The 26,703-nt window shown below is 44.7% G+C and overlaps 1 protein-coding gene across 4 annotated transcripts in view; it reads right to left on the bottom strand.

Annotated features, from left to right (window-relative positions):
- ENOX2 (ecto-NOX disulfide-thiol exchanger 2) overlaps nucleotides 1–26,703 on the bottom strand; it is a 304,632-nt gene that overhangs the window by 260,166 nt on the left and 17,763 nt on the right. The window contains exon 1 of one of the 4 annotated variants that reach the window (XM_020969843.2): nucleotides 10,632–10,735. The exons of 2 other annotated variants lie outside the window; for them this stretch is intronic. The gene's annotated coding sequence lies outside the window, so the exon portion shown is untranslated. Of the gene's footprint in view, nucleotides 1–10,631; nucleotides 10,736–26,703 lie in introns of those variants that run through there. One more of the 4 variants, XM_020969842.1, reaches the window with a different exon arrangement.

The raw sequence follows: 26,703 nt of genomic DNA, 5'->3' as shown, positions 1-26,703 counted from the left end.
AAACCCAGAATTTTAGACAAGGCATCTGTTCCGAATGCCGTGGCCAGGGACAGGCAAGCTTTATGCAGGAACTGTGGCCAGATCGTTATAACCCTACTATTTAACCCTTCTGTCCAGGTCACCTGGAGCAAAGAAAGGAAGGATGCTCTTTGGGGAAAAATGGGAACATTTTGGCAAAATCAAGAGCACATACTTTACCTGTGTACTGTACCAGGAACATCGCCTCGATCTTCGGGGAAACTAGTCCACAGCAGATTCTCTGGCCAGTTATCCTGCTCTCCCCAACAACAACAACAACAAAAAAAAAGAACTAGAAGCACCCTAAACCCCTACCACAAACACACATGTGTATACCCCCCCAATATACACACACACACACAGATACACACACCCCCCCCCCACCACAATTCAGCTCAGATCCGATGCTTCTGTTGAGCCTCGATCCAGCCGAGCTACTGAGCTCGAGCAAGAGAAAGAAGGGTGGTGGATTCTGACGCCACTTCTACTACACTTACACAAAAGCAGTCAGGGGGAAATCCAGGAGCCTTGAAGACAAGGGCTGGAACGAGCTTTTATGAATCGCTGATCCTGCATGTGTCACCATCCATCTCCAAAAGACGGACATTTATAGGCTGCCTCAGGAGTGGGGGGGGGGGAGAAGGGGGGAGGAGGCTGGAGAGCAGGTGGAGATGCAATTAGCAGTGTGTTCATCGGAGAATTCGTAAGGGATTTCATACATCAGTGCCTAAAGAAACAGCCTGCCGTTGACAAATCAGAACTTCCCGATTTGCATACCTTGGAAGAAATCTTAGCTCCCAGCCCCAAACAAAAATCAGGCTTGCCCACACTCTCAGGGCAGCAGGCAAAGTGACCCCTCCTCTTCCTTCTGTCCCCCAGCCACCTTTGTTCTTGAGAAAGCAACACGCAGAAAGAAAATGTGCTGATTTCCCCTGAAGAATTCTACTTAAAAGGCTGGAAACACAAAAGGGGAAAAAAGTATAAAGACATTGAAGTTGATTGGAGGCGGAGTCACTAAACAAAAAGGCGAGTAGCTAATTAGTGTGGGCCAACTTTTCAGCCCCAGAGCTGCTCCCTGGGCACACTTCTTGCACCTACAGTGAGTGGCTCATGCCACTCATGCATATGTTTAAAAGCGGAGAAAAATCTCATCAGCCAGAAAGCAAATCCCTAAAAGTCAAGGTGAAAAACTGAGCTGTTCTGGCATCCCTAAATCGCTCACTCTCCCGGGGCCCTTCAGCATGGTACTTGACAATCGGTGAGTCTGTTTCCCAATTTGCTAGCCAGAGATAATACCATGTTTCCTACCAGCTTCTCAGCTTGGCAGGGCCTGGGACTGAGGGGCCGTTCCCCAAGCACCTTGCCTTCCTGACATGACGGGCAGTTCCCACTTCAACCGTGAGAGATTTTTCAAAACAGAAAGCACCAGATACGAAGATATGCTGCAGAAGCAGGTCATATAACCTCTCTATACCTCAGTCTCCTCATCTGTAAAAAGGAGTTGGCCTTGATGGCTGAAGCCACCATCGCTGATGTTCCCTTCTAGCTCTAGATCTAAGATCCTACAGTTATATAAGCATGAAACAACAGGATGTGGTAAGAAGAGCAGGGGATGAGGAGGTCAAAGCCCTGAATTCGAGTCCTGATTCTTGTATTCTTATTAGCTCCACAACCTTCAACAGGTCACTTTCCTCCCCTCTGTGGTCCTCATTTTTCTCATGTATAAAATCAGAGGGCTAGACCAGAAGAACCCTAAGGTGCCTTTCAACTCTGATATTCTGTGCTCCACATGTGAAAGCTCTTCATAAACTTTGAATTATTTTGTCTATTCCTCAGACTGTGAAATAGCCCATAAGATCCCCTTAACGAAGGCAGAATTGGCAGCAGTAGGGGAGGAGGGGTGAGACAGGAATGGAACACAGAATATAGAGATTTCAAAAATGTGGTCATATAGGCTGGCACGATATGGCAGAAAAAACACTGGACTCTGACTCGGAAATCCTAAGACGAGTCTCCCTGAGCCTTCCTGTCCGTCTCCGTAAAATGGGATAATACATGCCCCACCCATTTCAGCTGGCAGCTGTAAGCCTCTGAGAGAGAGAATGCTAGGTCAAAGCGAGTGGCAAGGAAGCAAAACCCCTGTTGTCACCTGCCTTGCCATGAAAAGCCTTGATTTGCTTACAGAAATGGTCGGTCTTCTACCATGTAAGAGCTAAATGTGAGCCCTCTGGCCAGGGCTCAGATCTTTATGCCTAACCTCGGCACTCTCTAGTACATTAGCTTTGCCCAGGTATTCCATCTTGTTTTGCTGCCCAGCATAAAGTGAAGGGCTCTGGCTCCAATTTGCTGGATCTCAAGTTGAGAGTTAAAGAAAATATCCAAAGTCATGCTTTGTGTGGCCCCAGGCTGCCTTGATACTATATATACAGTGACCAGCTGGCCTGAGCCAGGACACAATTTTAGCACATGAACTCCTGGGGAGGGCACACCTGGGGCACTAAGTGATCCAGGCAGTGTTTCGGGACCACTGGTCCCGCCAAGCCCCACACGCCCTACTTTCCATCTGCATGGTGGCTACCCAAGTGTGTGTCTGGAGACTCGGGCCAATTTGGAAGTGGCCAAAAGCAATGGCGGGGGCTACAAGAACAGGATCACATGTCAAATCCCCTTGGCCTCTTGCAGTGCCATCTGTGTCCGCCAGCAAGTACTCAGCCCACTTCCTATGGCTAGGAACAACAACTTCTCCCCTGGCATTTAAGGAGCCTCATCGCTGCCCCTGAAGAGTCCCAGGAGATAAGACACACCAAAATATAGGGGGAAATAATAGCATTATGAATGCCAAAGAATTAAGTAATTACAATCTGGAAGCAATGGGGTTCTTCCTTTCAAAAAGATACAGAGGTTGGGAGTCCAAAGTATTCCATACATACTGGAATTGGACTTCATTCATCCCCACAGAGATATATATATATATACTGAAGTCCTCCTATGCTATTGTGATCTTTCCTCCAACTGTTCCACCCCCACTTTCTCCTTGAAGAAGAAGGTAGGTGGCTGTGGCGTAAAAGAAAAACCCCTAGGCATGGTTGGCATACTGTGGCATCAGGAACCATTCCAGATGCCTAACACTTACTAGGAGGTAGTTACATGGCTTAGTGGATAGACCACTGAGCTCAAATGTGACCTCAGACACTTACTAGATGTGTGACCCTGGACAAGCCACTTAACCTCTGTTTGCCTTAATTCACTGGAGAATGAAATGGCAAACCACTTCAGTTATCTTTGCCAAGAAAACCCCATGGACATCATTGGGACGCTATGTCACTTAACCCTGCTGGCCTCAGTTTCCTCATCTGTAAAATGAGCTGGAGAAGGAAATGGCAAACCACTCTAGGATCTTTCCCAAGAAAACCCCCAATGGGGTCACAAAGAGTCAGACGCAACTCAACAACAACAATAACACTTACTAGCTTTGTGACTTGGGGGAAGTCACCTGTCTGCTCCTCAGCTTCCTCATCTGTTAAATGGAGATAAGAATACTTGAACTGCCTACCTCTCAGGGTTGCTGGGAAGAACCAAAGAACATGGCTGTGAATGTACTTTGTAAACTGTAAAGTAGCAGAAGCAGGCGGAGACGGGGAGAGGGAGGAAAGAGTGCCAGCGTGGGAGTCAGAAAGACCTAGTCTCACATTCTGCCTCAGACACTGATTAGCTGTGTGACCTTGGGCAGATCTCTAAACTTCTCTGTGCCTCACTGTGTTTATCTTTAAAATCAACAAGCACTTGATTAAGCCCCTTTGATGTGCCAGGCTCAGTCCTGGGAATACAAAGACAAAGGTGAGATTGTCCCGGCCCTCAAGGAGCTTACATTCCATCAGCGGAGAAAATGTATATAGACAGATGTCTATACAGAATAGACATAGGGGCAGGGCTGAGAGGCAGAGTTCAAAAAAGCAGGCGCAGCCTGGAAGGAAAGAAGGAATTCTGAGAAAGAGGTGAGGAAGGAGCACACTCCAGGCACTGCTGCCTTGACCCACCTGAGAAGTGTGGCCTATGATTCCGATTGCATTGTAGCAAATGAGATCTTACGGCCTGGTGCCTTTGGACCCATGATGAAGCCACATCTGCTCCCAGCTTGGTCCGCCCCCCTAAAAAGGGCCTGGGAGCCATGTCGCCATTAGCGACCACTTCCCTTTGTCTTTTAGTCCCATTTATCTCAAGAATAGCAATATTGAGTGGGATTCCCTTCATCCAAAGCGTGTCTGCCATTAGACAAAGAGCTCCCCTAGAAAATGCCTATAGCTGAGGATGTTCCAAATGGCCAAGAGAAAAGGTTCTGAGCCAGGGCCCCTCTGGCAGCCTGGCAAAACCTGGGGAGCCCTGCTCAGAATCATTTACATAAAGAATTGAAAGAAATGCTACACTCTGATTCAGGGCAAGTAAAAAAGAAAGTTGTCATTTTTTTCCCATCTAGGTTCCTGGACTCCTTGAGATATGGCCATGGGCCCCCAGGTCTGAAAGCTCTCCTGGTCTAGAGGCAATGCCGGTCTCAGCACATCTGGCTGCCTTTGCAGTCATTCGGGCACTGCCGTCACCTTTGTCATAGAAGGACAAGGACAGGAGCAAAGGACTCAAAGACATTGCGTGTTTTTCTCAATTTCAAGGGGTTGACATGGCCAGTGAATTCATCATCTAGGGGCTAAAATTTTAGTGAAGAGCCTCTCTATACTTAGAGTAGTTCAGTTGTTTCTGGAACTGTGGGCTTTGGAGCTAGAGGGGGTCGGTATCCTGTGGTTGCTCCTCAGTCCTTTCTGACTTTTCGTGAGCCATTTTGGGGTTTTCTTGGCAGAGAGAGATAACGGAATATCCCTCTTCAGCTCATTTTATAGATGAGGAAACTGAGGCAAACAGGATGAAGTGACCTGCTCAGGGTCAGTATGCCCAGTAAGGGCGTGAGGTCAGATTTGAACTTAGGAAAAGGAGTCTTCCCAACTCCAGGCCAGACACACTACCTACTGTGCCACCTAGCTGTCCAGAGAGGGTCTTAGAAACCCCCTAATTCAACCCTTTCATTCTACAGACCAGAAAACTGAGTCCCAGAGTAGGGAAGTGGCCTGCCCAAGGTCACGTGCCTATTTAGTCACAGAGCCTGAATCCAAAGCAAGGATCCAGGCCTTTTTCCAATGCTATTCGGTCTCTTTTCTATGATTATCACAAAATCAGAGGCAGAAGAAACCTTAAAGGTTTGGGTCCTTTTCTCTCCTCTGAAATTCCATTGTGTGACTCTGCAAACTGTGAAGAGACATAGCCCAGAAACTACTAATCCTGTAGGAACTTGAAAGCCAGGCAGGGTCTGTCTGACCAAGCCCCTTCTCTGCTCAAAAGGTTTCAATGGCTCCCCACTGTCTTTAGGATAAGAGGCAGCTAAGTGGCAAAGCAGAGAGAGTGCTGAACTTAGTGGCAGGAAGCCCTAAGGTAGGCTCCTGCCTTAGAACAGCACCACTGCCTGACTCAGTTTCCCCATCTGCAAAATAAGGCTCATAAGAGCACCTGCCTCCCAAGGTTAATGTGAGGATCACATGAGATAATATGTGCAAAGTGTTTTGCAAGCCTTAAAAAGTGCTCTAGAAATGTTAGGCATTAATATTATCGTTATTTCAATCTCTTCCAGGTCCTGCTCCAACCAATGATATATTGTGCCCCACCAAACTGGCCAACTTGCTGCTTGTCTCAAAGACCATTGCCCTGTACTGGGATTGGAGCCAGAAGAGCTAGGTTCAAGGGTCAGCTCTGCTTCTTCACTAGCTGTGTGACCCTGAACAAGTTACCTTAGCCTCTCTGAGACTCAGTCTCCTCATCTACCAAATGGGGCTAGCAGTACTTTCCCCACCTACCTCAGAGAGTTCTTGCGACAGAAATGTGCACTCTTACTACACCTCGGCAAGTGTTCTAGACAAACAGGCCTACATACTGTGCCCCATATACAATACTGCATTTCCCTCCCTCCATGCGTTTGTCCGGGCTTTTCCAGATTTCCCCAGTTGCTAGTGATTTATTTTGTGCATACCCTATGCATATATTTACCTATGTGTGAATATGTTGCATCCTCCCAGTAGAACTAAACTCCCTGAGGGCAGGTCCTGTCCTGCCTCAGTCTTTCTATGGTCCAGTCAATAGATGCTTGTTGATTGACTAACAGTCCTCACTGGAAGACAGGCTGAGCCATTTACCTAGAGGACTTCACTGCTTCCCTTTGATCACAGGCGAAGGGGACAAGCCCAGGGAAGCACAGCGGAGGAGGAAAGCCAGGGACTCCAACTTCCCACTGACAGGGAAGGAGGAAAGAGATTGGACATTCTATCTTCTGCCTAGCCACCTCCGAGGGCATATGACGGGACTTCTCCCCAAACCCAAGAGCCAAGTTCCAATTTTTCCCAAGTTCCCTCAGAAGGGGAAAAGGCCAAAGCTGAAGGCGTTGTTGTTCCCTTCTTTTCTTTCCAAAGCAAGAAGAGGCTCAGATGGCAAACACGACTGCCACAATGTCCCACGAGGCAGTGGGAGAGTGAAGCAGCAGCTTCTAGACAGATTAGCAAGAGCCGAAAGGAAGGCACCCAAGCATCCTGGGTAAAAACACACTGCTGCAATGTCTCCATTATCCTGATTGCGGGCAGCTAAACCCAAGCACAGAGCTGCCAGTGCCTTCCCAGAAACCATCATCAAACCTGAGTGATCTATGCAAATGAATCTCCCTTGATCAGCCACCAGTCTTTTGAGTCAAAGAGACTAAAAACTCGGAGACTCAGAGATCTCAAGCTGCCAGGGCCCTCCAAGGTCATTTATCCAACCTCCTTGTTTTACAGAGATGGAAAATGAGGCCCGGGCAAGGAAAGGAAATGGCCTAAGGTTGTACATCAAGACCCTAGATCTAGAGCCGAGAACTCCCAGGTCATCTAGTCTAACTCCTTTATTTGACAGATGAGGAAATTGAGGCGGAGGTCTGGAAGAGACTTGACTGAGGTCAACCAGATAGTGAGTGGCAGGGTCAGGATTCAAACTCAGGTCCTCTGACTCTAAATTAATTGCCCTGGCCACTGTATCACCTTGACTCCAGCAACTTGAACCAAACTGGGAGCCCCTACCCAAAGCTGTGTGACATGAGGGAAGGGGCACTAGGCCAGCAGCCAGGAGACCTTGGCTGTGGACCCATCTCTGTAACTAGCCATGTGATCTGGGGCCAATCCTCTCTGGGCCTCGGATTCCTCACTGTAAAATGAGAGCTTGGGACTGGCTAGTCACTAAGCTTTGTGACCCTCCCTCTCTAAGCCTCAGTTTCCCAGTCTGTAAAATAAGATCACTGCACTTCCTATGTTGTGGGATTGTTTGAGAGAAGCCCTTCCATACACTACGAAGCATTATAGGAATGTCAGCTCTTGTTCTCGTGCTGGAGCCGGGCATGAAAGGGAGTCTGGGTTTGTTCCCAAAGGCTGTGCCAGGGGAGCACAAGCCTGGGAATGGACATCCTAGCCAGGCTGGCCCCACAGTGATGGATTCTTCAACTGTCCAGGATGATCTTTAGTAACTGACATTTGGGTGGTGCTTCACAGAATGCAGAAGGCACATTATCCAATGGCTCCTTGGAGCCCCTCAACAAGAAGGGAAGGCCGGCACCACAGCTACTATTAGCCCCAGTTTACAGATAGGAAACTGAGGCCCAGAGAAGTGAAGGGACTTGCCCAGGGTCATGTGGCTAATAAGTGAGAGAGACAAGATCTGAACCCAGGCTTCCTTGCCTCTCTGCACTACTCCACCAGCTTCAATGTTTATACAGACAATGCCCACACCCAGGAAATCACAGTACTTCTGAATACCAACAAAGGACAATTATTAACTCTTACGTAGCAAATCACTTTGTCCAACAGTCGGTCTTTTTAATATCCATTCAAAGGCAATTACAAGTGTTCTGCGTCCAACCATTCGTCCCGATCATCCGGAAGCCAGGCGCCAAATCAGACAGTCAGTCAACAAGCATTCTATTAAGCATTCCCTATGTGCCAGGCAACATGCTAACCGGAGAAACAAGCTCACAGCATAGAATGAACTAGGTCCATATACGCGAGAAGGAAGAGATGGAAGACAATCTAAAGGGGAAGGTGCTAGCAGTGGAAATGCCTCTGGAAAAAGGCGAGCCTTAAAAGAATCCAGGGAAGCTAAGAGCTGGAGGTGAGAAATGGGAGCATTTCACATATGGTGGGCCATGGCAATGGTGGGCCAGACCAGGGTAAGGGGATGCAGTCGATGCAAAGGCAAGGAGTCAGGAGATGGGAGTGTGGCACGTGAGGACCAGCAAATAAGAGTCAAGTCAACAAGCATTTATTAAGCTCCTGCTAGGTACCAGGCACCCATGCTCAGAGCTGAAGAGAAAAAGAAAGGCAAAAACAGTCCCTGCCCTTGAGGCGCTTCCAATCTAACAGGAAAGGGGAGGTAACATATAAACTTCTATGTACAAACATCACATACACAGCGTAAGTCGTAGTACACAGAACTCATGTTGGGAAGGACCCTTGCCTTTACTGTAAGTAGGCAGCGTGGTACCTTTGCCACACTCTCAGGACTTTGAGGGCGACTCCCTGAGCCTGGAAGCTGTACCATTGGAAGGGATTCCCTCATCTGGGACTTCCCTTATCAATGAGCTCCTAAGTCTAGTCCTGATCCCAATTCTTCTCCTTGTTGCCTTTTAAAAACACCACCTGGCTCCCTTTTGCCCGTGGGCAGTGAGAAAAAGTAGGCAAGTTTAGTACAGAGGAGAAAGGTGCCTTGGGTTCTACAGAGGCAGCCACACCAACAACCATGGCTGCCTCTCTTTATCAAGAGGCATCCTCCTAATGAGCCATAAAGTAGGCAATGTTCCAAAGGACCATCCTCATTTAAAAAGCTGGGAACAAGGCTCAGAGAGGGCCATTGACTTGCCCACAGTCACACAGCTGCTAAGCGTTGGAGCTGGGCCTCAAACCCAAGTTGCCTGAGTCCCAAGCCAAGACTTTTTCACCACGCCTCACTGCTTCTCCAGAGCTAGTCTGGCAAGGGTTTCTGGGGGCCTTGGCTTGTCCCCATCCCCCCAAAGATTAGACAGCTGTCATGTGGTACATTAACATATTCATGAGGCACCCGCTGCTGCCTGGACATATTAATTGCTGGTGTCTGGTAGTAGCAAGATGCCTTGTCATGTGCTCTGCTAAGCAGCCCCGACCCCTGACAGCCCAAAGCCTGCCCTGCTGTAAGGATGGGGTAACTGTGGGAGCACCAAGTGGTCTGAGTCTTCTCCATGGCTCTCACTTGGCTGGGGGTCTCCCCTCGGGCCTTCCCTCCCACAGCCCAGAGCCTCTGCTGCAGCCCAGCCTGGGTGAGGGGAGGGGTAGCGAGAGGCAGGGTGGGCATTGTATTCAGTGCAGCAGAGGAGCAAACCAAAGGTTAATCAAAGACGCACGTGTTCTCTGCCCAAACAGATCCAAGACACACATAGAACAGGGGCTTAACCACAGAGCAAACACACAGAAATTGGATGGTTCCCTTGAATGCAAAGAGCAAAATGTTCTGCCTGGTCTCTCCTCCCCTTTCTCCCCTGCCCTTTACCAACCCTGCTCCCCCCAAACTGGCCTTTGGGCCTCCATTTCCAGCAAAGAGCTGGATAAATGTGGGGGGGGGGGGGCGGGTTGAGAATAAAACAAACAAACAAACAAAACCACTCCTCCCACTGGAGAAATATTAAGCAACTGCAGGTATGCCCCAGACTGTGCAGGCACTAGAGGGATACAACAAGACCTGCACTGCCAGGGCTTACCACCTTAGACTGACGCCATCTTTAGCTGGGCTCCAGGCCTGCACTACCAACAGCTTATCAGGCTTTCTCCACTGTCACCTCAAAGCCAACATGGCCAAAACAGGACTCGTTATCTTTCCCTCAAACCCCCTTTCCAATTTCTGTCAAGGAGATTTGTCTTCTAAGTCACCCAGCTTTGAAATCTCAGGATTTTCCTTGACTTTTTACTCTCTCCTACCCTATCCAATGAACTGCAAAACCTTGTCACTTCAGCCTTCACAACATCCCTTGTATCCACCCCCCGCCCCCTTCCCAGCCACCACTCTAGTTCAAGCCCTCCCCACCTCCCCCGGACCGTTAGGCACTGGCCTTCTGATGGGTCTCTCTGACCCAAGGCTCTCCCCTCTCCAATCCATCCTCCACACACCTGCCAAAAGCCTGGCCTGACCACATCAATCCCTTATTCAATAAACTCCAGTGGCTTCCTTTCCCATCTAGGATAAAAACAAACTCTGCCTGCCATTTCAAGTCCTTCACAACCTGGCTTCGATCTACCTTTCCAGCCTCATACATTATTTCCTTTCACACACTCTATGGGCCAACCAAACTGGTCTTCTCTCTGGTCCTCACCTGACATTCCATGGCCAATCTCTATGACTTTCCACAGGCCTCCAATCTCTCATGCCTCCAATGCACTCCTTAACCTTAAGCCCATAGATCTGATCCATGGCCAAGTTTTGTTATTTCTTCCTTCACAACATTTCTTGTATATGTTTGGACCCTCATTACCTCTCACCTGGACTCCAGAAATAGTCTTCTAATGGGTGTCCCGGCCTCAAGTCTCTCCCCACTCCAATCCAATCTCCATTGTGCTGCCAAAGAGATTTGTCTAAAGTACAGCTCTGGCCCTGTCCCAACCCTGCTCAGTGCACTCCCACCTACGGGCTCAAAGATCAAGTCCTCTGTTTGGCATTTACATTTGTTCCTGTCCTGGCCCCTTCCTCCCTCTGCAGCCTCCTCACAGCTCCCTCCCCTCCCCACTCCCTACAATCCAGCTCCACTGGCCTAATCATAGTTCTCCAGCTCCTGGCTCCTTACCTTTGTCCTGGAGGCCACTGCCCATGCCTGCAATATTCTCCTTCCTCACCTCTGCCTGCTGGTTCCTCTGTCTTCCTTCAGGACTCATTTCAAACCTCACCTTCTGCAGGCCTTTCCTCTTCTCCCTGCCTTCCTCTTACAGATTGCCTTCTCTCTGCTCTGAATGTGTCACATGTGAACATAGGTAGCCATTTACATGTCTCCCCCCATTTGAATGGAAGCTCCTTGACAGCAGGGGCAATTTGAAACAAGTAACAGCCAGCATTTGCATAGCAAAGCAAACTCACTTGATCTTCCAACAATCAGGGGAGGTAGGTATTATTATTATTATTATCCCCACTTTATAGATAAGGAAACTGAAGGAGGCAGAGGTAAAATGACTTGCCCAGGGTCACAAAGCTGCCAAGAGTCTGAGGCCAGACTTGAATCTAGGTCTTCCTGACCCCAGCCTTTTGTCTTTTTTTGTATCCTCAGTGTATATTATATAGCACAGGGCTCAGCACAAAGTAAGAACTTAATAAATGCTTGTTGACTAAATGAGTGATGAACACTGCAGCAGTGGAGTTGTATAGGGGAAGAGTACAAAAGGAGATTGGGACCAGACTGTAGAAAGCCTTGAAAACCAAGCTCAAGGGCTTAGACCACGGCTGGGGAATCTGCAGCCTCGAGGCCACATGTGGCCCTCTACGTCCTCAAGTGCGGCCCTCTGACTGAATCCAAACTTGCCAGAACAAATCCCCTTCATAAAAGGATTTGTTCTGTAAAACTTAGACTCAGTCAAAAGGCCGCACCCCAGGACCTAGAAGCCTACATGTGGCCTCGAGGCTGTAGGTTCCCCACCTTGCTTTACATGCTATCCTAGGAGTAACAAGGATTACTAGCCTGTGGCTAACAAACATTCTAAATGAGAATGTGACAGGCTTAATCATAAAACGGCAGAGCTTGGGACTCATCTAGGCCAATCCCCTCATTTTACTAATGAGAAAACTATAGCCCAGGGAGGGAGAGTAACTTGTTCCAGCTGGTCAGTGGGGCAGCTGGGCCAGGAGTCTAGAGAGCCAAGGCACCAAGGCTCAGGCTCCTTCCACTACTACTACCACACTACTCATGTGATGAGAAGTGTTTGCTAAGTCAAATGTTTGGGCCTAGCAACACAACCTATGTGAATCCACATACTTACACAAATACAATCTACTCTTCAAAAAACTCTAGTCCTCTTAGTTATTTCACAGGTCTGGATGTTTCTTATTTATTATATATATATATGTTTATGTATACACACGTATATAAATACATATATACATACATGTATACATATATATACATATGTAAATATAAATGAAATTATATATTCTCTCATTTATTTCACAGGCCTGTATACATTCTTATTTATTTTACATTTGTATACCTATTAATACATTTTCTTATTTATTTCATAGGCCTGTGTGTATTCCTTTGGGAATTTCCAATCCTGAAGCCAGCCTCACCTCTAAACATGACACCCAATACATTTCTGCTTCCCTCCCCCCCAATGCCTACCACCCAAAGGGAGCTGACCAATGCTGGCCTTCAACAGAAACCCTGCTGACACAGTGAGCAATAAATATATTCCCCATCCTGTCTCTGGAAACATGAACCTTGCCAGGCACGTCCAAGGCCCAGCTCCTGCTTGGGGTTTGGGAGCTGGCATTTGGCTAGGCAATATGCAAAGAAGTTCAGAAGGGATTAAGTTGTTCCGAGTGGCCCACGAGGAAAGCAAGAAAGCTGAACAGGAGAAAAATCAGGCTCAGGGTCCCTGCTAATCATTCTGCTTCTTAGATGAGGTTTAAAGCTTCCCCAAAGTCACCTTCAATTAGAAGGCAGAGTCTTGGCTGAAGGATATTGAGGCTGGCTCCCATGGTGACCTTGGGTATTTGGAGTCCTCAGCATTCAGAGTCTTCAAACTGTCTTCTAATTTCCATCCTCTGAGGGCCAACCGACTTACCTCTAACACAAAGGCCCCGATGGCCCGACAAAAGAAAGGCATGGTAGGAAACCAAACTGGGGCACCTATTTGATTCAACACTGATTAATCACCGACATATTTCCCAGAATCTCCCATCAAAAGGGCTTTTGGAGGCCTTCTAATCTAACCTGGACCTGAACAAGAATCCTTTCTCCCACATATGCCAGGCCCTGTGCTTGGCCCTGAGGATTCAAAGATGCAAATAGCCACTACTATCACAGAGCTTACAATCTCATAGCCCTCTTATTGTACAGGAAAGGGCACACAGGGCAAAAAAGCTCTTGGGGAACTTGCTGACTGCCCCAAGAGGAAGTGGAGAGAAACAAAGGAGTGCTCAATGGGACCTTCTGCCCCTCTCCTTACCTTTCCCAGCTCACTAGAAAAATAAGCTTATTTTCCCCAATTTCTCCATTACTTCCAACCCATTCTGTTAGCTCTACACAGGGCAATGAGTGAAGGGTCTCCCAATACTCCCCCATGCTTTGGTTTGTGATTTTGCTGCAGGCTCAAAGATTTAGGGTGAGAAGGCTCCTCAGAAGTCAGAGAATACTGACTTCCTCCATTTAGAGGAAGGAAGTAAAAGGCAAGAAAGTGAAGTGACTCCTCTGCATCACACAGAGTCAGAATTTGAACCCAGGACCTCTGCCTTCAAATCTGGCCCTCTTTTCACTATAATGCAATGCCTCTATATGTGGGGGTTTTTCCCCTCAGTTGCTAAAACAGCTATACCCCCACTCCTACCATACATTTGTACCATATATAAGTAAATAAAGGATTTAGAAGAACATCCCATTTTTGACAGAAAAACCAAGAAACCAGCAGCCAGGATGGGAATAGGAGTTCCCAGGCTGGATGGAGGGAGACAAAGTGGAGGTAAGGGTTGGACCAGGGAGGGTTCAGCCTAGTCTGTTTTGATCTTCTCTAAACTGCCCCACCGGTAAACACTTCATTTCTTTTTTTAATACATATAAATCTAATAGCCCAGCCCAGCTGGAGGAAGATTTAAGAACCATCACATTGGGCTGAGGGGTCTGCCAAATCTCTGCAGCAAGAGACAGACAGGAACCCTGGAAAAGCTGACACTGTCATAACTCTGGCCCACACACGGCCTGAAAGCAAACAAGGCAGGGACCCTGCTCCCAAACTGTTGGGATACAGAGAAATAGATCATCCACTTACTGACGAGCCCAGGAGCTGGGGGTTCATTGATGCCTCCATAGAGAAAAATCACTGAAAACTTCCTGCACTCTACAGTTGGCTAAAGTCTCCAGATATGACTGGCCTGTCTGTTAAGGGCCTAGTTTGTGATACAGTGGCAGTGTTCCGTGTTGTTTTTCCTCTGGTCACGGAAGGGGGTGAAGATAATAAAATCCCTACAACTTATCTCACATTTAGAGAGAGAAACTGAGACAGACAGAAACAGAGAGACAAAGACCAAGAGAGAGAGACAGACAAAGACCAAGAAAGAGAGAGAGAGAAAGAGAGAAAGAGAGAGAGAGAGAGAGAGAGAGAGAGAGAGAGACAGAGAGACAGAGAGAGACAGAGACAGAGACAGAGAGGAAGAGACAGAAAGAAGGGGGGATGGGCATATGGAGATAGAGAGATAGAGAGAGAGAGAGAGGAGAGAGAGAAGGGGGGGAGAGAGAAAGAGAGAAAGAGAGACAGAGAGAGACACACAGAGAGAGAGAAAGAGAGACAGAGAGAGAAAGAGAGAGACAGAGACAGAGAGAAAGGGGGGAGGGACAGATGGAGATAGAGAGACAGAGAGAGAAACAGAGAGAGAGAGAGAGAGGAGAGAGAGACACACAGAGAGAGAGACAGAGAGGGACAGACAGAAAGAAGGGGGGGCAGATGGAGATAGAGAGAGACAGAGAGAGAGAGAGACAGAGAGAGAGAGAAAGAGAGGGAGAGACAGAAAGAAGGGGGGAGGGGCAGATGGAGAGAGAGAGAGAGAGAGAGAGAGAGAGAGAGAGAGAGAGAGAGAGAAGGTGGTAGGGGAAGAAGGCAGCACACTGTAGCAGGAAGGCTACTGGGTTGGAGTCACATTTGAATCCTGACTGCTGCTTAACTATCTATGTGACTAAGAAATCATTTTGGGTCTCTGAGCCTCAGTTTCCTCCTCTGTAAAATGGAATTAATGACATATTTGCCACTACCTTACAGAGTATTATAAGGAAAGCAATTTGTAAAACATAATCTAGGATCTTCAAAGGTTGGCTCTTAATGATTCAATGTCTATTTGGTCAGAGGTCACTAATGGAGGGCCCCAGGGATCTGCACCTGACCTTGGGCACTTTGACCTTTTTTCATCAATGATTTAAAGGCATAAATGACACGCTCATCAAATCTGGAGCCAGACCATCCGTGCCCAATCCTCTCCCAGCTCTACTCTCAATTCTCCGCACTCTTCCACCTTGAGACCTACAGCAGGCTTCTCACCTCGCAGATACCTCCCCAGGACCACCATTTCAGGAAGTTCTCAGGCCACCTCTGTTCACTTCTCTCCAGGCTCTCTTCCTGACTCTACTGCAAGTGTATCATTTGATGCTACACATCTGTTATTTTACCTCCATTCACCTGATCAGCAAGTATTCGTTAAGCATCTACTATGTTCTAGAGACTAAGCTATACAAAGAAAGGAAAAACATTCACTGACCTCGAGAAGCTTACAAATCTAGTGGGCGAGACATGTAAATAATCAGGTACATTCAAAATATATACAGAGGAAATGGGAGTTCATCTTAAAAGCACTGGCAATTGGGGAGGGAGGGTCAGGAAAGTCCTTCTGTAGAAGGTGGGATTTGAAATGAATCTCAAAGGAAGCCAAAGAAACTGAGGCAGAGATAATGAGGAAGAGCATTCTAGGTATGGTGATGGCCAGTACAAAGATATGGAGCCAGGAGCTGGAGTGTTAGGGCTGGAGAACTATGGTTAGGACAATGAAGCTGGATCATAGGGAGTGGGGAGGAGGCTGCAGATGGAGGAAGGAGCCAGGCTGGGAACAGGTGCAGATGCCAAACAGAGGACTTGCTCTTTGATCCTGTAGGTAATAGGGAGCCACTGGAGTGCATTGAGTAGGGAGCTCAGATCTGTAATTGCAAAAAATTACTTTGGCAGCTGAGTGGACGATGGAGTAGAGTGGGGAGAGACTTGAGGCAGGGACAGCCATTAGAAGGTGAGAGTCCAGGTGAGAGGCGATGAGGGCCTAAACGGCGTAGAGAAGAGATGTTGTAAAGGCAAAAACGACAGGGTTTGGCAAGGTATTAGGTCTAGGGGGTGAATTAGAATGAGCAGTCCCATGGATTCAAGTATTATCTCTATGCAGCTAATTCTCCCACCTACTGATGGAGGCAAAAGGGTCTCAGTACCCCTTTCCACTCTTAAAAATTACTGGCCACCCCCCTCAAAGAGCTTTTCTCTACGTGGGCTGTATCCACTGACATGTATCATACTAAAAATTAAAATGTCTTAGAATTATTATGAAAATAATTTTGACCTTGAGGACCCCCTCAAAGGGTCTTGGGGACCACTGTGCTGCTTGGATCTCAATTTGAGAACTGCTGATCCTGCCTGGACCTCTCTGCTGATCTCCAGTTCCACCAACTGCCTATTGGACAGCTTGAACTGGATGTCCCAAAGGCATCTTAAACTCGGTCCAAAACAGAACTCATTATCTTTTCCCCAAAATCTTTCCCTTTCCCAAAGTTCCCTGTTACTTTTGAGGATACCACCATCCTTCTAGTCACCCAGGCTCAAAAACTGAGAGTCACCTTAGAATCCTCATTATCACTCACCCCACATATCCAATCTGTCATCAGATCTTGTCTTTACTACCCTCACATCTCATATACATCCAGGAGTGTGCTGGTAAGTGTTTAACAACTAGCCTTCTGGGGGGGAAAATCCATGGGACATACTTTTAGGTTATTATAAATAATATAAATATCAAATTATATATGAATGTAAATATTAAATATATTTAGTTAATATATAGCTAATATTATATAGTTAATATCGTTAAATATAAAACATTATTATTAAAGTTTTATCCATCACTTTCTTAAGCCTAGACAATCAGCAAAACAACCAACCAAGCTGTGATCTGTAGCTTTCACAAATTTATGAGTTGTAAATGCTCACACTGAACATTTAATGAGCTGGCTCCAGCACACCTGGGGGGGAGGGCGGGTTTCTCCCCATTCACACAGTCCTTCCTTACCTCAGGCTTTAACTATTTCCCTAGCCTACTGATTGGTATCTCCCCACTCTAGTCTATCCTCCCCTCAGATGACAAAGGGACCTTCCTAAAGCACTGATCTGATTATGTCACCCCTTCCAACCTCACCCCTAGTCAATAAACTCCAGTGTCTCCCTATGATCTCCAGAACTAAATACAAAATCCTCTGCTTCACTTTGAAAGCCCTTCCTACCTTTCTAGGCTTCTTAACACTCTATTCTCTTCCATGGCCTCTACTCCCAGGACCACTGTTCTTGTTTTTCTTAGAATCCGGCACATTCTTCCCATATCTTTGCACTGCCTGTCTCTCAGGCCCAGAATGTCCTCACCTCTCTTCGCTAGCTTTCTTTAAGGGTCGGCTCAGATCCCATGTTCTGCAAGAGGTCTTTCCTATCCTCAGCACTGCTTGAGCTTTTGCTCCTTTTCCCCCTGTGTATATCTTGTGTGTACAAGGCCATTTGCATGCTGTCTCCCTCGCTGGAATGTGAGCTCATCAAGGGCAGGGATTGCCTTTTGACTCTTTGCATCCTCATCACCTGGCATTTCATAAATCTTTGTTGAAGATGATGATGAGTGGCACGCTCAACACTGACAGCTAAGCTGAACAGAGGGGAAATGATCATGTTCTGTACTGGACATGTTGAGTTTGAGATGTCTGTGAGCCATTCAATGGGAAATGTCCAGTAGAGAGTTGGTGAAGTGGCACTGGAGATAAGGAGGGAGACTAGCCATGGACAGAAAGATCTGAGAATCACCTGCAGAGAGATGAGCCTATAGGAACTGATGAGGTCACCAAACAATAGTATAGACAGGAAAGAGAAGAAAAGGATAGGGAAGAAGAGAAGGGAATAAGCCTTTATATTGTACCTACTATGTGTCAGGCACTGTGCTAAGAGCTTTACAAATATTTCACTTGATCCTCACAACAACCCTGTGAGGTAGGCACTGTTATTATCCCCATTTTACAGATGAGGAAACTGAGGTAAACATAGGTTAAGTGACTTGCCCAGGGTCACACAAATTGTAAGTATCTGAGGTCACATTTGAACTCAGGTCTTCCCAGCTCCAGGCCTACCACTCTATCCATTGCGCTACCTAGGGACCTCAAAAGGTTTAGAAAATAGGGGGCAGCTAGGTGGCGCAGTGGATAGAGCACCAGCCTTGGAGTCAGGAGGACCTGAGTTCAAATCCTGCCTCAGACACTTAACATTTACTCTCTGTGTGACCCTGGGCAAGTCACTTAACCCCATTGCCTAGCCAAAAAAAAGGCTTAGAAAATAGCCTTGAGGTCCACCCACAGATAGTGTATGTGACATGGACAAAGATACAGCAAAAGGAGACTGAAGAGCAATCAGACAGGAAGACAGACAACCAATAGGGACACAGAGACAGGAGAGAGTCTTCAGGATGAGATGATTGAGGGGGTGTCAAATAAGAACAAATACTACAGAGAGGTCAAGAAGCATGAGGCCTGAGAAAAGGCCATTTGATTGCTCAATTAAGAGATCAGTGATACCACTGGAGAGCAGTTTCAGTTAACTGACAAGGTCAGAAGCCAGATTTTAGATGAATTGTAGATTTAGAAGAGAGTAAGAGGAAACGAAGTGGAGGCATGGACTATATACAGTCTTGTTTTGTCTTGTTTTCCCCAAGGAGTTTAGCAGAGAAAGGGAGGAAAGGGATAGGACTACGTTAGTGCGAAAGGTAGGATTGAATGTGGGCTTTTGGGGAATGAGGGAGACGTGGGGATGTTTGTAGGCAGCAGGGAAGGAGCCAATAGATAAGGAAAGACCGAAAATTACAGGTTGAAGATGGGGTAGGGGGCAGTTTGTTAGAGAAAATAAGAGGGAATACCTAAGGAGAATTGTGTTTGGATTTAGAAAGAACACAACAAAAATGGCTAACAGGAAATTGAAATCTAATATAAGGAGATCCCAAAGAGTACCTACATGCCTTCAATGGGTTGAAATCATGAAGCCCATCATTTCTAAAATATATAGAGAATTAAGACAAATTTATAAGAATACAAGCCATTCCCCAATTGATAAATGGTCAAAGGATATGAACAGACAGTTCTCAGATGAAGTCACCTATAAAGTCATCTATAGCCATATGAAAAAATGTTCTAAATCACTATTGATTAGAGAAATGCAAATCAAAACAACTCTGAGATACCACATCACACCTATCAGATTGGCCAACATGAAAAAAAACAGGAAAATGATAAATGTTGGAGAAGATGTGGGAAAATTGGAACACTGATGCATTGTTGGTGGAGTTATGAAATGACCCAACCATTTCAGAGAACAATTTGGAATTATGCCCAAAGGGCTATAAAAATATGCATACCCTTTGACCCAGCAATAGCACTTCCAGGGCTATATCCCAAAGAGATCATACAAATGGGAAAAGGACCCACATGTACAAAAATATTCATAGCAGCTCTTTTTGTGGTGGCAAAGAATTGGGAATTGAGAGGATGCCCATCAACTGGGGAATGGCTGAACAAGTTGTGGTATATGAATGTAATGGAATACTATTGTGCTATAAGAAATGATGAACAGGCTGACTTCAGAAAAACCTGGAAAGACTTGTATGATCTGATGCTGAGTGAAGCGAGCAGAACCAAGAGGACTTTGTACACAATAACAGCCACGTTGTGCGATGACTAATATTGATAAACTTAACCCTTCTCAGCAATACAAGGATCTAAGACATCTCCAGAGGCCTCATGATGGAAAATGCTATCCGCATCCAAAGAGAGAACTATGGAAGTTGAATTGCTATCTTTTTTTTTCTGTTCTGTTGAGTTCTGTTTCCTCTTTCTGATGGTTCTTCCTATTGGTTTTAATTTTTACTTATTTCACTAATGTGAAAATATGTTTAATAGGAATGTAAATGTAAAGCCTATATCAGATTGTGTGCTGTCTTGGGGAGGGTGGTGGGAGGAAGGGGGAAAAAATTTTAAACTCAAAAGCATATGGAAGTGATTGTTGATAAATCAAAATAAATTAATAAAAAAATAAATTATAGACAATCCAAAAAAAAAAATAATCATGACACCCAGGTAAGCTACATCCCAAAACTGGGGGAAGAAAACTGAAGGCTGTGATTGCTGAGCAATTGAGAGTAATCCTTCCAAGACCAGAAAGAACGAAAGAGGTGCTACAGAACTGAAGCACAGCAAGTGTTGCCTGATTTCGAGGAATATTTAGAAAAGGAAGTGGTAATTCCAAAGAACTAGTATGGCTTCATCAAGAACAAGTCCTAACAGACTAGCTTCACTTCCTCCTTTGACCAGGTTACTAGACTAAATCAGAGGAATTCCATGGGTACACTCATACCTAGATTTCAGCCAAGCATTTGACAGAATGTCTCAAGGTATTCTTGGAGACAAGATGAAGAGACGTAGGGCAGCTAGGTGATGCAGTGAATAGAGCACAGGCCCTGGAGTCAGGAAGACCTGAGTTCAAATCCAACCAGATATATAACACTCATTAGCTATGTGACTCTGGACAAGCCACTTAACCCCAATTGCCTCACTAATGATAATAATAATAATAATAATAATAATAATAATAATAATAATAATAATAATATGAAGAGACACAGGCTAAATAATAATATAGTTAGATGGATGCAAATCTAGTTGAAGGACCCAACCCAAAAGAATAGTTACTGATCAGTTGACATCAAAGGGGGAAGCGGTCTTTAGTGGAGTGCCTCAACTATTTGCCTTTAACCTTCTGCCATTTCCCTTTGTTACCAATGACTTCAACAGAAGTATGAGAGAGCAAGCTTATCAAATTGGCAGAAGACATAAACCTAGATGTGACAGCACATGAACTTGATAATAGCTCCTAGTGAGGAAACTCCCTCTACCAAAGCAGATCAGCACCCACTCTGCAACTCCTAGTATTAGAGTCAACGGGCCCTGAAAGGTTAAGCAAATTACCTGGTGTCAGGAAGCCAATATATATCACAGGGAGGAGCTAGGCCAAGGTCTTGCTGACTCTGGCCCCAGATATCTATTGACTGTCACCTTTCAAGATGAAATTTAATGGAGATAAATGTCAAGTCTTACACCTGAGTTAAAAAATTCAACTTTAGAAATACAAGATAAGGGCTACAAAGGAGTTGATCTAAAAAAAGCTCTAGGGGGATTTTAGTTGACTATGAGCTCAATATGAGTCAACCATATGATCTTGTTGTTTAGTAGTGTCTGACCCTGTGACCCCGAGGGGTTTTCTTGGCAAAGATACTGGAGTGGTTTGCCATTTCCTTCTCCCAGTTGATTAGACAAACAGAGGTTGAGTGACTTGCCCCAGGGCACACATCTAGGACAGGTCTGAGGCTGGATTTGAACTCAGGTCTTTTTGACTCTAGGCCCATTGCTCCATCCACTGAGCCACCTAGCTGCCTCCCTCAACCATGTGATATAGTAGCCCAAAAAGCTAAAACAATGTTAGACTCCATCTAGAGAGCTTCAAGATCCCGAATGAGGGAAATGATCATTGGGCCTTTAAACTCCTTGAGGCCAAGACTGTCCTTTGCCTTTCTTTGTATCCCCAGTGCTTAGTGTGGTGCCCGGCACACAGTAGGAGCTTACTGAATGCTTACTGACTGATAGTTTTTTGATTTTTTCTTTTAGGCAATTGCGGTTAAGTGACTTGCCCAGGGTCACACAGCTAGTAAGTGTCAGGTGTTTCGTCTGAGGCCGGATTTGAACTCAGGTGCTCCTGACTTCAGGGCCGGTGCTCCATCCACTGTACCTCCTAGCTGCCCCCTGACTGATAGTTTTGCTGTGTGTACTCTCAGCCCTGATCAAATGACATCTAGAGTACTGTGCTCAGTTCTAGCACCACATTTTAGGAAAGTCGTTGGTAAGTTGGAAAGTGTTCAGTGGAAGGAGGTTGAGAAGGAATTCATATATAAGGACTGGGTACAGGAACTTAGGATGTTTTACATGGAGAAGAGAAGATTTAGAGGAGAGAGGGCAGCTATCTTCAAATATTTAAAGGACTGTCATTTGTAAAAGGGATTAGATATTTTCTGTTTGGCCTAGAAGACAGAATAAGAAGCAAAGGATGGAAGTTCACTCCTGAACAACCTATTCTCCTGACTTTTCAATCTCCTTGCTGCCAGCCTGCCCACCCTACCCCACCCTCACTTCCCAACTTCCCTTTAGGAGTTGCCTCCTCCCATTTGAATGTAAGTATCTTGGGGTAGGGACCAGCTTGTTTCCTTGTATTCATATCCTCAGTACATGCCACAGGGCCTGGCACATAGTAAGAATCTGAACTATGAACAATTTGTAACTATGCCCCAAAAGTCACTAAACTGCATAAAAATAAGATAGATCTCTTATACATCACATATTTATGTTGGTGTATATATGTATATGTACACACACATACATATATAGGATAAACTGGGAGTAGTCTCAGAGGAAAACAACTAAGATTAAAAACTGAAAAAGGCTTTAGGCAGAAAGTGGAACTTTAGCTGAAACCTGAAGGAAGGCAGGGAAGCCAGGAGGTAGAGATGAGGAGGGAGACCATTCCAAACATGGGGGACAGCCAATGAAAATGCTCCAAGTCGAGATGCAGTGTTGTGTTTGAGGGATAGCAAGGAGGCTGAGGGGCAGCTAGGTGGTGCAGTGGATAGAGTACTGGCCCTGGAGTCAGGAGGACCTGAGTTCAAATCTGGCCTCAGACACATGATACTCACTAGCTGTGTGACACTGGGCAAGTCACTTAACCCCAGTTGCCTGGTCAAAAATAAATAAATAAAAACAAGCAAGGAGGCTGGTATCACCAGGCTGCAGAGTCAATGGAAGGCAGTAAGGTGTCAGAAGGCTGGAAAGGTCGGCAAGAGCCACGTTATGAAGGGCTTTGAAAGCCAAACAGGATTTGATATTTGATCATCGATGTAACAGGGAGCCATTGGGGTTTATTGAATAGGGGGGCAATATGTTCACCCTTGTGTTTTGTTGAGATCAATTTGGCAGCTTGATGGAGGATGGACTGAAGCAAGGAGAGACTTAAAGTAAGGAGGGCAACTGGCTGGCTATTGTAATAGTTCAGGGGTGAGTGGATGAGCACCTGCAACCAGAGTGGTGGCAGAGGAAAAAAAGGGGGCTCTTCAAGCTATGTCACAAAGGTAGATGTGACAGGACTTGACTACTGCTTGGAAATGGAGTGTGAGGGACAGTGAGGAATCAAGGAAGACACCTGGCAGAGAGGTTAGGGCTGAATAAGCAGACCAGAGTCATCTGCATACAGAGGATTTTTGAATCCATGGAAGCTGATGAGATTACAAAGTACAATGGCCTCAAGAAGTGGTGGGTCTTCAAGTCGAAGACCTCACTGAAGGGCTTCAAGTCAAAGCTGGATGCCCATTGTTAGGGATGTTATCAAGGGGCTTCCTGTTCAAATACAGGATGGGCTAAAGGGCTGCTAAGGTTTCTTCCAATTCCAAGCTTCTGTGATTCCATGAAAACCTAGTATATTTATAAGGGGGAAATTGCATACTCCCCAGTCAGCTGGTCACCTATGCAACTGGATCTCAGAATATGTAGTGTCTTATCATAATGTCAAGAATATAGTATAGGCTCCTGCCTGTCTGTAAACAGGGTTACCAGGTGAATTCAACCAGGGTTGTCCCTGGGGATAGGTTGGTAGAAAAATACATCTACATGACATACAAAAAATAAAAAACCTAACCAATAATATCAGCTCCCAAGAGATACATTCATTTCTCTCACAGTTTTAGGTAACTCTCAGCTAAAATCCCCTTCCCAGACAGAGAATTTAAAAACATGGCACAGCTGTATTCTGGGTCTGATGTATGAAGTGCTAGGTACACCATACCCTATGTTGTTTGAAGAGGCCTCTGAACATTATCAGTTCAACAGGAACCAAGATCCAACAAAAATCCCTGACTTTTTGAAATGGCCAACCCCACTATATGTACCCTTGATCCCATCTCCTCACAACCTGCGTTCTGCTCCCACTAGCATACCACACTCTCTCTCTCTCTCTCTCTCTCTCTCTCTCTCTCTCTCTCTCTCTCTCTCTCTCTCTCTCACCTTCAAACTCTCCCTATTTGCCGCTTCCTTCATAGCTACCTATAAAAATGTCCATGTTTCCCCTATCCTTAAAAAAACTCTCACTTGATCTGAATAGTCCCACAGATATCATTATATATTTCTCCTCCCTTACTCTATTAAAATTCCTTGAGAAGGCCATTTACACTAGGCACCTCTACTTTCTTTCCTCTTACTCACTTATAAACCCTCTGTAATCTGGCTTCTGAAACTCATCATTCCACTGGACACTGCTCTCTTCAAAGTTAACAATGATCACATGCCAATAAATTTGACAACTTAAGTGAAATGGAAGGATATTTAGAAAAATACAAACTGCTTGGTTTAGCAGAAGAGAAAATAGAATAGCTAGATAGACCTATTTTAGAAAAAGAAATGGAACAGGCCATAAATGAGCTTCCTTAAGAAAAAAGTACCAGGACCAGCAGGATTTACAAGTGAATTTTATCAAACATGTAAAGACCAATTAATTCCAATATTAAATAAATTATTTGGAATAATAGGAAAAGAAGAGGTCCTACCAAATTCCTTTTATGAAACAAATATGATACTGATACCTAATCCAGGAAAAGCAAGAACAGAGAAAGAAAATTACAGACCAATTTCATTAACAGGATGAATGTATGGAAACAAAAATCCTAAATAAAATACTAGATAAAAGATTACAATATATTACAAAGATTATACATTATGACCAAGTGGGATTCATACCAGGAACACATGGATGTTTAACATAAGGAAAACTATTAACATAATTGATATCAATAATAAAAGTTAACAAAAATCATATGATAATATCAAAAGATGCAGAAAAAGCACTTGACAAAGTATAACACTCATTTCTATTAAAAATCCTGAAAGTACAGGCATAAATGGACTTTTCCTTAAATTGATATGAAGCATTTACCTAAAACCATTAGCAAGCATTATTTGTAATGGGGATAAGCTAGAAGCCTTCCCAGTAAGATCAGGTGTGAAACAAGGATGCCCACTATCACCAATGTTATTCAATATTGTATTAGAAATCCCAGCAATATCAATAAGAGAAGAAAAAGAAATAGAAAGAATCAGAATACGGAATAAGGTAATACAACTATCTCTCTCTCTCTCTCTCTTTTTTTTTAGGTAATTGGGGTTACGTGACTTGCCCAGGGTCACACAGCTAGTAAGTGTCAAGTGTTTCGTCTGAGGCAGGATTTGAACTCAGGTCCTCCTGACTTCAGGGCTGGTGCTGTATCCATTACGCCACCTAGCTGCCCCAAAACTATCTCTTTTTGAAGATAATATGATGGTACACTTGGAAAATCCTAAAGATTCAACTAAAAAGTTAATTGAAATAATAATTTCGGTGAAGTAGCAGGATATAAAGTAAACCCACTTAAACCATCAGCATTCCTATATATTACCAATAGGCTCCTGCAGGAAGAGATAGCTAGAAATATCCCACTTAAAATAACTCTAGACAGTATAAAATACCTGGGAATACACCTACCAATACAAACCCAGAATCTACATGAACAAAATCATAAAAAAACTTTGTACATAAATAAAATCAAGTTTAAATAAATGGAAAAATATTAATTGTTCATGGGCAGGTAGGGTCAGTATGATAAAAATGACAATTTTACCAAAATTAATCTATATATTCAATGCTATCCCAATTAAATTACCAAAAATTATTTTATGGAGCTAGAAAATAATAACAAAATTCATTTAGAAGAACAAAAGGTGAAGAATATCGGAACTAATGGAAAAAACGTGAAGGAAGGAGGTTTAGTAGTATTAAATCTTAAACTATATTATAAAGCAGTAATTATCAAAACTATCTGCTATAGGCTAAGAAATAGAAAGGCAGATGAGTGGAACAGAGTAGACATACAATCTACAGCAGGAAATAAATATAGTTACCCAGTGTTTGATGAGAGTAAAGACTCAAGTTTTGGGGATAAGAATTGGTTGTTTGGTAAAAAAAAAAAATTATTGGGAAAGCTGGAAAGCAGTCTGGTAGAAATTGGGCATAAACCAATATCTTATACCATTTACCAAGATAAAGTCAAAATGGATAATGACCTAGATACAAGGGAGAAATTATAAGAAAATTTGAAGAACATGGAACATATTATCTATCAGGCTTATGGATAGGTGAACAATTTATGAACAACCAAGAGATAGAGAGATGTAAAATGGATAATTTTGATTACATTAAATTTAAAATTTTTGTACAAATAAAACAAATGTAGCCAAGATCAGAGAAAAAGCAGAAAATTGGTAAAAAAAAAAATATTTATAGACTGTTCCTCAGATAAAGGTCTCATATCTCAAATATATAAAGAACTCTGTCAAATCTGTAAGATTGCTAGTCATTCCCTAATTGATAAATGGTCAAAGGAAATGAACAGGCAGTTTTTCGATGAAGAAAT

This window comes from Phascolarctos cinereus, unplaced genomic scaffold (genome assembly GCF_003287225.1).
Source record: "Phascolarctos cinereus isolate Bilbo 61053 unplaced genomic scaffold, phaCin_HiC Scaffold_8;HRSCAF=390, whole genome shotgun sequence".
Taxonomy (NCBI): domain Eukaryota; kingdom Metazoa; phylum Chordata; class Mammalia; order Diprotodontia; family Phascolarctidae; genus Phascolarctos; species Phascolarctos cinereus.
This window is presented reverse-complemented; position numbering and strand designations above follow the sequence as displayed.